Source organism: Oxyura jamaicensis, chromosome Z (genome assembly GCF_011077185.1).
Source record: "Oxyura jamaicensis isolate SHBP4307 breed ruddy duck chromosome Z, BPBGC_Ojam_1.0, whole genome shotgun sequence".
Classification (NCBI taxonomy): domain Eukaryota; kingdom Metazoa; phylum Chordata; class Aves; order Anseriformes; family Anatidae; genus Oxyura; species Oxyura jamaicensis.
The window spans coordinates 74790985-74805990 of record NC_048926.1 but is presented as its reverse complement, the minus strand read 5'-3'; positions in this window follow the sequence as shown (position 1 = coordinate 74805990).

Sequence of the window (15006 nt, the reverse complement as noted above, 5' to 3'; positions counted from 1 at the left end):
TTCTTTTCTTTTCTTTTCTTCTCTTCTCTTCTCTTCTCTTCTCTTCTTTTCTCTTCTCTTCCCTCTTCTCTTCTCTTCTCTTCTCTTCTCTTCTCTTCTCTTCTCTTCTCTTCTCTTCCCCTTTATTTTATTTTATTTTATTTCATTTTTTTTTCCCTCAAGGCATCTGATATTAAGTGAGGATGTCTAATTTGTTCTTAGTCTCCCAGGAACTTCAGAGGGAGCAGTCAGATCCATATTTGACCAAGTCTCATGTTCAGTACTGTAACCTTGAGCAGTAGTGGTTATAACAGTGAATACTTTAGCTCACCATCCTTGGTAACATACAAACTCTTTCTGATTGTGACCAAAATAGGAAAATTCTTCATACTCCAGTTCACACAGCTGCAAAAATTGAAGAACTCAAGAAAAAGTGACATATCATCTTTGAGCTAACCATTCCCAAATAAATTGTTGACAAATAGGAAGGAAAAATACTATTTTAAAACTATAGGTATAACAGGAGAAGTTTTGCATTGTTTAGGTGATCTCAGATGCCTCTGTATGAGCAGCCAAAGTGATGCACAGGAGGCCTTTGGCCTCCCCATTAGGTTATGTGTGCCCCAGACAACGACCATCCATTAATATATCCCATGCACTTTCTGGCAGACAGATATCTTTGGCTGGATGAATGATATGAAACAAAAGTTTTCTTCCAACCTTTCTGCACTTGACCCCACAGGGAGAAAGTACTGTCCATGTTCTGATCTTTCCCTGTCAGTCTAACTCCTTTCTTTAACAGAAAGAAACAAGAAAACTTCATAAGACAACATATTACAACAGAAAAATCCCATGTCCTCCAGGAATTCCTACTATTTAGAGCAAACAGAAGGTAAATGTCTACATGCATCTGTCTGGAGTGAATTAAATCACACCCTTTGTGGCATTGCTTTTACATACTGGTTATCTGTGGCTCTGCCTAGCCGTACTACCACAGTATAATAAGCTCCTCAATGATCCAAAGAACTACCATCCCCATGCTCTGTATTTCCTGGAGGGATTCACCAGCACCCAAGAAATGCCCACTCCCAACACCATGTGCATTCTGTTGCTGAGGGTTCTTACTGTGCAATTTGGCTTCTCTGATGTCTAGTTAAGGTTAAACTTGTAAATATGTCTCCTCATTAAGGTGTCTTTTCTCCCAGTGTCTGCTTGTTCCCAGGAAGCTTTCAGTAACTCACGGTCTGCTAGTGCCATTGATTATCTAAAGCTCAGGCATGAAGGGTTGAAATTGTTCCTAAGGTTCAAAGTCTACGTGGGATGCACGGTATGCATCCACCAGCACTTAGTTTCCTTATACTGGAAAGGAGATAAGCACAATACTGGAAATAATTATTGACTTGCTTATAACCAGAGTGCTTGCAGTTAAATTAGGCTTCAAAAGCCATTAAATACTTAGTTTTATATGCATTATGTGAAAACGACAACCTGATCTGACTTCAAACATGCTTATGATAACACCAGTTTAGTCAGGAGGTGGGACATGGGAGCTACATAGGTATATGTGGAGAGAGGAAATCACCTGACTAGTGGTGAATTTTTTTAACATAAGGCCCTGATTTTATGTTGGTACACCCACTACACCTGAAGTTTCACCGACTGAAGTTGATAAAAATAAGTGTGATTCACTGAGAGGTTCACAATAGACTCTAGACTGTTTTTACAGACAAAGAAAGCAATGGGCCCATCAGCTGCCTCACTTGGGTTGCAATTGAAGGGGGATGAATACATTGCAGCATGGTAGCCCTTAGTTCTCATCTTGGGTATTAACCGTAACACAGTCTTAGAAATCTACAGGATTTTGCACAGCCATCCTTTGCCTTAGCGCAGCTAATGCTTTTTCTACAAAATCCTTGTCAGTTTGACAGAAAGAGCTAAATCTATGCAAAGATACTTTATCATTTAACTGACACTAGTATAGTGAAAATCTGTTTGTTCTCTGGCACCTCAAAATCTCTAAGTCAGGTCTCGTGGCTGTGATCCAGCCAAGCATTTAGTATGAACGTGCATTCTAAGCATGTGCATTGTCTTATCAGATGCAAGCATTTGCATAATTAAAAGCTATCATAGCAGAAATAGTCTGCATTGCATATATAAGAATTCATCTCTTCAAAAAGGATGTTGAACATCCTCTTTGCATGCAATTTTCATTGTTGCTCAACTTTAATAGAAAGCTTCTCTAGGAATTTTTTTTCAAATCAATGACCTGGGAGCAAAGATCAAGAAATGCCCCTCCAAATACGAACAATGCCAGTTTCAAGTTACTGTGAACTTGCATACATTCTGCACAAACCTTTCATAATTTTGCACAGTGGTGTTTGTTCTGCATTATTTTTGGAAGCTGGGTGGGGTTCCTCTTCTGTCAGACATTTCCAAATTTGTTTTGCTCTCTGTACAGGGCTCTCAGGCTATCCCATCTCTTGGGTGGTATCTCTAGGTCTGTCTGCTGTTCCAAGGCTCTGACCTAACAATTGTTATGTTTAGACAACGCCTCTGGGAGTGAGTTCTCCTTCTCTGCCTGTCTTTAAGATGGGTGGGAAACAGACTTCCAGCTCTCAGATATGCAGAGTGCGTATCTCACATATGCAGTTCTTGCTGACTCTGTCCAGGTTAGCCTGATGTACACACTCAAGAACATAGCTCCCACAGTGACAAGCTAGATAGGGCTTACAGCAGAACATGTCCCACTGAATTAGCAAGTGCCTTGTTCTTTGATAAACTGTAAAGCTGCTCTATCACATGTTTGTTGTAGTTTGAGGCACCTGAAGGAAGCAAGATTTTCCATCCTGGCGCTGTTGAACAGCCATTGTAAAAGTATTGACCTGCTGACAAGTGGGGGAAACATTCCAGTTATGTAAACAGATGGAAATATTTTTTTTTCTCCAGCATTCCTAGAATAAGCCGGCTTTAACTTAGTCCATAACTTAACTTCTGTGTGTGATGTTCCCATTACTGCCTCCAAACACGCAAACTGATTCCTTAACAGTCACCAGCTGTCAGACACTGAAACAGGGGGTTTCACTACATTCTTGTAAAAGCCATCAAATGCTTTGAGAAGACTTCCCATGACCAGTTTGAAAATGCATTTCAAAGGATGTAAAATTTGGATGTAAAAGAATGTAACAATAAATTTTCAAAGGATGTAAAACTACCATGCTGGGTGAGGCCAAACACTGCGTTGAGAAGCAGCTCTTTTCCAACACTGGCCACTACTGACAGCTTCACTAAAGTGTGCCACCAAGTTAAAATATCTTCTTGTAAAATGTCTCAGCTTCCAGCACCCAGCAGCATGAGAACTTTTTGCCATAGCCAGTACAGAAATTTAGCCCAATTTAACCCTAAGCTCAACAGACTTTAATGGTCATACATAGCTCTCTCCACTGGATCTGCTGAACCTATTTTAACCATTTATATATTGTCCTCTAAAATATCCCATGCTAGGTGAGTTCTGATGTTTAACTTCTGCTGTGTGTATAGTGGGGAAAATGTCAAAAAAGATTAAAGAGCTTATTTCTGTTAGTTTAAATTGGTTACCTAACATTTCATGCCTGTTGCCTTTAGCACCTGAAGTATTAACAACACTAAATTCTCCATGCTCTGCACTTATGCTTTGTACAGTTGCATTCTCAGTCATCACTTTTACCAAAGCAAGAGTTACTTCATATATTTAATGATTTTTCTGTTCTTTTGACAGGGGGATGGACATCTGATAATACTGATAACTGGCTACACCACAGGTTTATACAGGGATATAATGCTTTTTATTCTGTTCTCTATCTGTAACTATAAGAGGAAGCTGCAAGTATTTCAGTACTAGGTTAAAGGTTGGACTAGATGATCCTAGAGGTACTTTCCAACCTGAATGATTCTATGATTCCTTTTAAGTGATTTTTTTTAAGATATACAGGGACTTAAAATTCAGGAAGTATAAGAATACTATCACAGCATATAGTGTGCTCTGATGTCTCTTCGTTTAGACTGGAACTTCATCTGGACAACAACAGTGAAAGACAGGTGGAAATTACACTTGATATCAAGATACAAATCTGATAATTGTCTGGATATTCATTTCTTGTATAGCTCAGGCTCAATTCTTCACTCACCCATCCAGGAATGCTGCCTGCAGTATATGCTGCAACCAGCCCAGTTCTAAACCCTACTAAACTGACTGCACCCTGTTAGCAAAGCTGTCACGGATTTGCTGGTTCATTAGCTTTTGAAACTCAGCTTTAATGAGTAACTGCTGGACCTCTGACCTGGATGGCACCTGCTTCACCTTGTCTTTGTTCTTTCTGATGCATTTCAAACAAAAGAGAGAGCAGAATAACTTGGTTCATGTATTTGCTAACTGGCATCAACTTGGTCCTTTAAGTAAAGTTGCTCTGGCATGCCAGAGATAGCGAAAGCCCCACATACGTAAACAAACACCTCGGAGTAATAAACTGATCCACGCGATTTCCTGCATTGTCTCTTTGGAGTCAGTGGGCTCATGAGGATCCCAAGCAAGCAGGAAAAAGACAACCAGCTCAGACAAAACCAGAGGTACTGCCATAAAACACACTCTGCAAGACCTATGTCAACTGCTGTGGGTGTTACTTTACCTTTTCAACCTATGATGAAAATTGAGGATACCAGAAAAAATAGTGGTTCAGGAAGTTTGTTGTATGTGAGTGTCAGACCATGCTCAGAAATAGCAGTTCTACTTTGGCTCCAGTATTACCATTTCTATTGTAAATAAATTGCGGACAATACATTATGAAAATTTGCTTTTTTTTGGTGTGCACCAGAACTGCATTTGGCATGAAAACACAGAAGTGAGGGCCATGCTCTCTGATGTTGGGCACTGTCCTCCTTCTACTGCAGGCACAGAAAGCTGCACTGGTGGGTGTATTATTATCCAAGATGTACACATCTTTTGGAGCTTATCTGAGTACACATAGCATTATATATACAACTGTCTGCAATGATTATTGAAAAATTAATTGATTTGTGGAATGACAATGAGATGCTACCTCTCTTATGCCTCTTTTATTCCTGTTGGATTTTCTTTTCAAAACAGTAACATTGCAAAAAATGCTGATCCCTTTCCTAATTTGGACCTGAAATCCGATGGCTTTTTAATTCCATAGTAAACGCTCACTTACTACAGTGGGTTTGGCATTTGCCTGTAAGAGAGTAAATCTGATTCTCATCCTGAGGTTACTTTAAAGGATTCTGGATATCCACATGAAGCTGCTTCTTCACAAAGAGAAGTTTATAAACAAAGTCAGAAGAACAGCATGAAGCCAATAGTGCCACAAGCTCCTTGATCCTGTTTCCATCAACGGATACACTTGATAAGTGTTTGCTAAACTACTAAGAATAGTTCTTGGTCCATTTAAAGTCTCCAGTAATATTTGGACAGAGCAACTGGCCATGTGAGAGGTATAGCCTTTCATTTGGACTCACATGGATGTGTGCTCATATGGAAAAAAACAATTAATGTCAGCACACCTTATTCATGATACTGCTCCCTTGCTCAGTGAGAGTTGTTGGGTCTACAGGGTCAAAAAGAAAACTTAGCTGTGTTATTTCCTAGCCACAGAGCTTTTGCAACCTGAGTAGATCCCTCAAACCTTTCAAGCACTCTTAAATATAGGATTAAGGTAGCAGACCCAGACTGCATATTTCCCATGACTCCCTGGAAAAATGGTGTGCTAGACACAATATAAATTTAAAAATACTTGGAAGGCAAAAGTAGCAGAGCTTGCCAGAAGATGACTGTTTCACAACAGCTCTCAAGGTTTCAAAACTTGTTTTCAATGTGTGCTAGAGGAAAAACAAAAGTCTTCCAATGCTTTCAGGAAGTGGAATCATGACAAAATGGCCCTCCCCAGACACAGAAGCCCAGGGTGGGCACTTTCCACCTCTCAGCAGCAAATTTTTCATGTTTGGTTCTAGAATCCTCTTGAATTTTGTGAAAGACTTAATCAAAAAAATATGTTTTATTAAATGAGGATGGAATTTTTCTTACTTTGAAAGCCCTTGGGAAAACATAGTGGATCTCCCAGCTCTAATGCCAGTGTCACCTTGCTGCACCACAGCAAGGTGTGGAATGCTCCACCATGCAAGCCCTGACCCAAAGTCCAGGATGGCAATAGCAACACTATTTTTTTTTCTTACATACATTTCTAGCCCTACATTTATAGCCTGAATAAAATTCTGCCTGCTCCCCTTGCCTGCCCAAAACAAACAAACAAACAAATCCTGTGCTGAGTACAGCATGTAGAAAACTCATGTCAGAAGAGCAGAGCCATAAACTTTACAGAAAGACACATGCTGTTCGTGCTACCCTTATCTGTTGTTGAAGTGCAGGAGCGCAGTGCATTTTGCATGTTCTGCATGTTCGTATGTTCTGTGCCAGAACCTCTGCTGGTGAAATAAGTGCCTTGCCATTTAACCTTTTGCCACAACTATGCAGACTATTTAACAACCCAGGCCCAGGAAGCTGAATTTTCCAGGCATGTTTTTGCAGTGATTTTAGCATTTTAATGTGTAAGTGGTCTAATCAATCCATGTTCAAAGCCCAGAAAAATAAATGCGCTTTCCCGTTATGTTTTGTGTGACTGGTTAAGATTGTTTCATGAAACAATAACCAATATGATTTTCCAAGGTCATGTGCATGTTAGTGACAGAATTCAAATATAAAATGTCAATGTACTCTTAATTAGGTCAAGATGTCTGCGCAAAATTCCTTCTGTCCAAAGCATCCTCTTTTCCCTGTATAGGGTAATTAAAATAAATGATGCCCATGAGAAAAGCCATGCTCTATCATCAAAATACCATTTATCTAGATAAGCTTCAAATCCCTCCTTGTTTTGTTCAGATAAAGTTCATCTGTCTTTATTTGCAATTGATCTGGCTTTGCTTAAGCTTAGTGTAGTGGTTTCTTTTTTTTATTATTATTATTTTTCCACCTCTGTAGCCTCCACAGATAGGTTTACATGGTTGAAAAAAAAAAAAAAAAAAAAAATCCTTAGCCCTTTCTCTTTCCCAGCTCTCTTCAAGCTCCATCTTATCTGTTGTTACTAAGCTTGGTGGCCTCTTTAAGAATCGAAATCTGACGATCCACCAACAGGTCCTTCTTCACCCTGAATCTCTAAGGTGTGGAGCACTTTTCTCATATGTACAGCAGTGGACAGCCTATTTCACTCCAGCTGTGCAGGTGGAGTTATGCCAAAGAGACAGGAAGAGGACGAATGTGATTGGAAATGCACCAGTATTTGTTTTTGTAACAGATACTTCAGTTCATTTTCTTCCTTCCCTGTATTTACATTAGAAAGTACCTCCAGCCCTGCTGCTTTTTATAGGACAGTTCATGAGCAGTTTTCATTATTTATATCTACACATAATTGTATATTCAACACCAAAGAGGATCGTTGACCCTAGCCTTTAAAACAAGAAAAGCAGCCTCCCTTCTTTCCTATCATCATGAGTAAACAAAACTGTCCTCTACCCCTACAGAGAGCTGTTTTCTTCACAGCTTTCCAGGAGTTCATCGTCCTTGTTCTAACTGTGATTTTTTTTTCTGAGCTACTCAATTTGGGGTTTTCACCCAAAATGTTATAATTCCAGAACCTATACCTTTATTGTAAATTTGTAAATGTGCTTGCAGGAGAAAGAAGAAGAAATAAATAATAAAAGGGAAGGAGTGGATGAAACAAGAAATGACATTTTCTTCTTTCTATTTAATGGAGAAAGAAAAGAATACTAATTCTAAATCTGGACGTTAATGACATTTGTTATTTTGAAAGCTCCTGCTTGCTGGTCTGTGACATATGCAGCTGGTAATAAATTCATAAATATTAGTATTTGAAATGAGAAAGTTTTAAACCTCAAACTGCTATTTTTGTGGAAAGGAACACTTTTGTGATCCTTCACCCTTTCATGAAGGACAAAAAGCAGTTTCCATCATTATCTCTCCTCTAGTTCTGCAAACTTTACTTACAGAGTTGGAACTTTCCACTCTTTTTCTAAATCCAACCTTTTATTGACTTCAGTGAGAATTTGAGCTGTCACTGAACTTGGCTTTCATTCATAAGAGCTTTTTTGTCATGCATGTCTTTCCTGACCAGGGTTACATATCTGAACTGGAGCATTAAATAAGTGCATGCATATCAATTCCTTCATTACTTTTGTAGGCTTTTTGGCAGCTCCTTCAGCTGCCAACTCAAGATTGCATAGGACAGAACAAAGGAAAGAAGACAAACTGATAAATTTGGTATTCATAAATCTACAGGAGGTTAAGAAACACACGCAGTACCATAACTTATTCATTTTTAAGGACATCACAATAGTAAAACTTGCTTTTAGAGCTCATGGAGCAGTAGACTTTTCCTCTTCCTTCCTGTCTGTAATTTTTTTTCTTCAGTATTTTACAAGCTCAGACAATACTTTAAAAAGCATGTGAATGTAATTTGCACTTCTGTTTTCAACATTAAAAATGTCTCAAGCTGTAATAAACAATGTACATTTGTGATACATTGTATTCCCTTTTCTTGTATTTGTCTAAACACAAGAGTGGTATACAGCTAAACAGTTAACATCAGCAAGTGGAATAGGAAAACCTGCAAAAGTTCCTAGTCATGGAAATGGGAAAACACTTCGAGGGGACAAAAGACTTCGACTCTTTCTAGTTCTTGAAGGACTTAACACCTCATGAGAAGAAATCTCTAGAGAAATAAAGATTTTTTTTTCAGGATTGTGTAAGAGATCTGGAAATAGTTTGGCAATTAATTGTCATTTCTTTGTTCCAGTCATTTTAAGTAACTAGGATTTGTTCTGATTTTTTGATCCACATCCCCATGTCTCATTCATCCTCATCAACAATGTAGAGAGAAAGGAAGGAAGAGAGAGGGAAGGTAAACTGCTGCTAGCATGGCTCTGTCCTAGAGAAGCTGAGAAAAAAAGTGGATTTATCCTCAGCAAAAAGCACTGTTTTGTGGCTACATCCTGGTGAACCTGGTGTGCTCAAAGGTAATTGGTTTACATACATGGCTAGGTGCTATGCATACCAAGTCAGTCAATTAGCTGTAAAGAGTTTACATATAACATGTTGATTTGGAAGGGCAGGGACTGCCACTGATGGAAATCTGCCCATTTTTGAAGATAAAGACATTTAAAACTGTGTATACTGCCATAGACTAAGGATTAAGTAATAAAATCTTTATTTCTGAAAATACCACTCCTTCCCGTTGAAACATTAGGATGTGATACACACTGTAAACACCTTAACCATCTGTGTTGATCAAGAGTGGCTCATGGGCTTATGCACAACCAAAACAATGTAGGGAAAAAAAAAAAAAGAAAAATGAAATTCTTGGCCTTCTGGACTAGAGAATGTATCTCTCGTGGAATAATTTTGCAATTATCTGCAATTAATTGTATAAAAATAGGCAGAGTGTAAGCAAGGAGTTTTTGGTGTAAAAGATCATTTAAGTTGGGGTGAAAGTAGCTGCTGTTTTCATTCATGAAGAGAGGTTACAAACCAAATGTTCTCTTCTGACACTTTTGCTAATGTCGAGGAAGATGTTTTAGGGACTGCATCTAACTAGGAATTCTACTATTACTCTCGTCTCCTTCTGTGAATCCTGGTGTATTAAAAATATATCCAGAAAGTGTTCCCAGTTTTTTGGTGTAAATACAAGTGTAGCTTCAGGCCAATATGGGTAGAGGCCTGTAGAGATGCCTCCTAGTGTTTGGGGATCTGAAGGAGCTCTTTGAAAGTGCTGACTGAAATCTGGTTATTGAGTACTGGTATCAGGGCATTACACTGATATGCTTAAAAGAAAGGGCAAAATTAAGAGCATATGTTTTATGTGTACATACATATGATGAGGATGGAAAATATAAGCATTACATTTGGAAGGGAAATTGAAACCACAAATGGGTGGGAAAGAAAATATCAAAAGACAGCCAAAGTACCTCTTTCCATGCAGAGCATGATCCAGGCCTTCTGTCCCTACCTCATGACTAGTAATCAGCCCTGTCATTTGTCCCCCCCCAGTGTTTGAATAGGTATTTACAAACTATATTTATGTCTTGCTGGATATAAAAAGCCTCTCCACACTGCACTGAGTGATTCCATCACACGTTTCTAGTAAAAACAGGTGCTTAAAACTTCACTCCTATGATATTCAAGGGCTTGATCTAAGGTGACTTGCATATGATAGGTTCTTTTAGAAGCCAGTGGTACTTTTATCAGAATCCACCAGGCTGTTATAAGTCATCTAGAAACTGGGGCTGAACCTGATGATGAAGGTAACAAAGCTGCAAGCAGCCGTAGGTTCTTCTTGTAGCTGAACTCAGTCATGCAGCAGTATTTACCACAGAGACCCAATAAAGGTTCTGTAATCTGGTATGGCCAAGAGTAAAAGACTGTTGAAGCAGAATGAAGGGTTTCTCTATCGGCCACCCTCACCCAAAGCTCTTCCCTTTTCAAGCCTCTTTCCTTCTCCGCAGTGCTTGGTACAGAGACAACCTTTGTCTTCATCAATGACCACATCACAACAAAAGAGTGGAAAATCTTAGATTAAATCTATCCCAAAGCCTGGTGCCTAATGCAAAGCAAATCAGGGTCTGAAGTCACATAAATTTCAGGGAACACAGGACTGAAGGCCGAAATTAAATCACAATTTCTTAAAACTACGATTTCAGTTCTCCAACAAGAAGAGAACACCACGTACACATAAGTAGGACACCTTTAAAAAATGGAACAGTACAAGCATTGGGCTGGCTACACATGACTCTCCAACATGACTTAATATTTGCATGCCTGAAGTAATTTCAGGGAAAAAAAAAAAAAAAAAAAAAAAAGCTGATCTATTCCCAAAAATAACAAAAATAGATCTTGTACAGGATACCATAGAGCATACCCACCATATTTATTTGATGTCTTTTTCCCCAAGACTTGTCTATTAGTAATGATAGCACTCTAATTACATTTTTTTCAAAGTACTACCTCAGCTTTTAGTGCAAGTTGTCCATTGGCCAAAGCTACAATGCTTATCTTGTACCATATACTCTGTAAAAATGTAGTAATTAACTGTCTGCTTTTTCCAGTCATAATTAACCTAATTTCATTCCCTATAGCAAGAAAGGATGAAGTCTAGGTTTTGGATTAGGAAAAGTCGGAGTCATGTAGAAAAAAAAGACCTGAATGTCCATTAATGAAAACTATGAGTAATGAAGGAGGCCTTTCCTTTTATCTTTTTTTAAGAAACTGTAAAAGTAGAACTCTTAGTACAAATTAATTTATAATTATACAAGAGTTCAAGGAAAAGCAGTTGGTAATAAAATGTAAAATATATATGTATTTTCAATAGAATAAAAACATACATAAAACTAAAATATTGATCAGTTTCTTTGTCTGTTTCAGCTGAGGATCTTGCTTTACCTCTTGAGAAAGATCATCCAATAGCAAAAATCTAAAACAATGATAGCATGTGTAAACTGAACTAGGTCTACCCAACTTATGCGAACTTTGTGGTCACACAATACCAATTTGCTCACAGAAGCTCAAGCAAATCATGTTGACAAGTAGACAAAATACAAGACCACAGAAAAGGTAAGCAGCAAGATATAGAGGAAGGCATGATTACTTACAGAGTCCAGATAAAGAGCTAGGCAGCATGCAAAGCATATGCTTAGTCACAATGCAGATGTGTCTTCATGCACCTTAGGGCCATCACATACATGGGCATGTCTGTGTGAGGACAGAAAGACAATTATTCACTCTACGCAACAGAAAACAGGTAACATTTAGATGATTTCATTCAGATTCATATTTGAAATTCTGAAATGGTGTCAGCTGCCATGGCTTCATTGTTTTCACTGATTTCCAGAATAAATTCAAATTTGCGGGATCTCTCTTTCTTACTTAGCGCTTACCCTGGCAAAATTCCCATCAATAATGGATGGGATTTATGCCTGAATATGCAGGGAAGGATTAAGCCCAGAAGAATCAACCTCCGTTTGAATTTCCTGATGTTTATTTCTTTTTTGCTGAAATTTTAGTATTATTTAGCTTTAGTTAATCATACAGGAAAGGAGACAGACACTTTGGATGGTTAAAGTTAGAGGACATACCCTAAACATCACTTCAACCAGAAACAAATTTACATGAGCCAAATGGGTCACAATGCTAAAAGAATTACTAAGCTTACTTCAAACACCTTTCTGGTTTAACTGCTGCAAACGCATATATCTTTAGCGTGATTTCAAGTGGGTGAGGGCACCGAACCCAAAACACAACGTGTCCTCCTTTCTGTTTGTCTGTGTACCTGACAGGCTGCCAAAGTGGACATGGGAGGGCTGTGTGTGTAAGTCCAAGCAAGAGTTTGCAGGCTCTGGAGGCACTGGGTACCTGCTGTCAGGACAGAAAGGATGCACCAGATCTCTGGAAGAGGAGAGGAAGGAGCCTGATGCTCTCCCAGGTGTCCCAGTGTCGTGACATGACTTCTGGCTGGGATGTCCCAGTGCTGTCACAGAAAGGAAGAGGTAGCTGGACCTTCCCACTGCTCTTGCTCTCACTTCCTTTTTTTCATGCTCCCCTTTCAGTGCACTGTCCTTAGTGTTGATTACTGCTGCTGTCCTTGAAGTCATGCGTTTTTCTGTAGGCACACGCTCTCTCTCCAGTCTCATTTATTTTCCTCCCCTTGGTGCTGTGGTTTTAAGAGCTCTTTGTCCTAGATGTGTATCACAATAATTCTGAAAATATTTCTACTTCTCATTTCTTCAGTCCTGGTTTGGCTTCATTTCAAAATAATATTTTCAGTAACATGCACACAAGCTCTCATACTGAGGGAGAGTGATGTATGAATGCAATATGAGCCATGCCAGACTAGACTAAGGCTCTGTCTACATTTGAACCCTCTCTCCATCTGACACATTTTAGGGAACAGTTTAAATACAGACAAGTGTTGTTAATACTTTATTAAAATCTGGGATATGTAACTCCAAGTTTTCAGAGATGGAAGTTGATAGTTTTTTACATTTTTTAAGCTTTGGATTTATTTTTATTCCATGCATAAAATTTCAATTGCTTAAAAATATATACTTTGAATTATTTAAAATTTATTTATAAATAAATCAGGTATATTTATTACTGTTTTTCTACAAATAAAATTATGGTATCCATTGCATTATATGAGTTGGACTTCAACTGCTTAGGTACACACCATTGTGTAAATTATCTCCTTCTAAAACACATCTTTGACATGTTCACATGATGCCACTTAATCTTTGCACTGGAAGCAACAGTGGAGTCACTCCCTATTCATCACCTCTGTTTTTCTCAGGAGTTACTACTATCTGTCAAATTCTTTAGCCTATCACATCTCTTTTCAGCTCTCTTTTCCAGGCTAAAGATCTTTTCTTGTCTGAGAGTGGTATTTTCATTATTATCACAGTACCATAAACGCACTTCTAACATATTCGATCTTCATGGGTGATGATAAATGTTGTGTGAATTTTAATGAGGAAGCTATAGCCCTGGAGACTGCAGCCCTTCCTTATCCACATAAATTTACACTTACCCACTTGTGAGACTCAGTTTTGGTAGGGAAGAACTGCTCCACAAAGCCCAAACCTTTTCTCCTTGAATCTTTGGCACATCTGGAAATGACAGAGTTTAAATCTCCCCTTGGAAAACCACTTTCCAAACATGGACAATTTTCAAGACCATTTCTGAAGCTCTTTTTGATGCAGGGAAGAGAGTTTAGAAATTTACTCTGATCCTTCTAGAGCAAGGGGTTAGTGCAGAATACCCTGTGAGGTAGCTCAGCCATAACTGTGCACTGTAAGTAAGCAGAGTTAAAAACTGCCAGTGATTTTGTGTTTCAAGGTTATAATGCACAGCAAGTTTTGAAATAGTAACCTGTAAAAGTCTGTCTAAAAAAAAATATTTCTAGTGGTATTAACCTATTTAGGAAAATTAAAATAAAATAAAATAAAAAGTCCTAAAAGTCCTAAGCAGCTGTTGCCCTCCAGACTTTACTTGTATCTTCTGTCCTGCCACATCAGAGCTTTCAAAGCTTCCAGTTTCCCTCTATTTGAACCTGCCTTTTGTGATCAAAGTCTTTCACAAGTTCCTTACATTTACAAAAATCATGTGCATACTTTGGGGTATAGAATATGCTAAAATTCAGTTACTTCAGGCAAAGTATGTTTCATGAACTCCCATGAGCTTAGCTTAGAAGTGCATTCAACATCTGTTACACAGACAAAGACCAGCAGATGTTTTGATTTTGCCTACTTTTTTTTTTTTTTTTTTTTTTTTAAATCTTGGAAGCTAGCCATATGATATTCTTAGTGTGCACTGGGCTTGTCCACAAGTGAATATGAAATTCCTATGACTAAACTTGACTAAACTTTGTCGTCTGAATACTGCAAAGCAATACAAATCTTGTTTTTCTTTTTTTGTAGCTTGAACTCATAAGCCATGGCTTGGATCGTTCAAACGCTTGTTTGCTCTGCTGAAGACTAAAACACCCATCTCCTTTGCAGACCTCTGCCTGAAAGTAGAAACTTTTGGCAGACTGACTCTTCTCCTCCTACGTAATAATCTTTTTCCAAAGTCATGTGGACAGACACTTTGCCCTCATTTAAGGGCCATGTACTCTCTTCAATGTGTGTCAGAACTCCCAGAGGTGTCAATGGGATTTGCATGCATAAATCAAAACTGACTACCCTCAGTTTGTGTGTGTTTAAACAATTTATGTGGGAAGTCTGAACTTCAAGTTTCTAGCCCTGAACAATGTATCCTAAAATAATTTAAGCCAATGAATTTTTGCAATTTGAAAGAATTCCAAAGTATCTATCCTAGCTTTTTAATGATAAGACAAGTGATAATTTAAAAGATGAATCTCTTTTCTCCTTTTACTTTTTTTGAGGGCACTATTATTTTCACAAAAAAAATCATTAATTTCT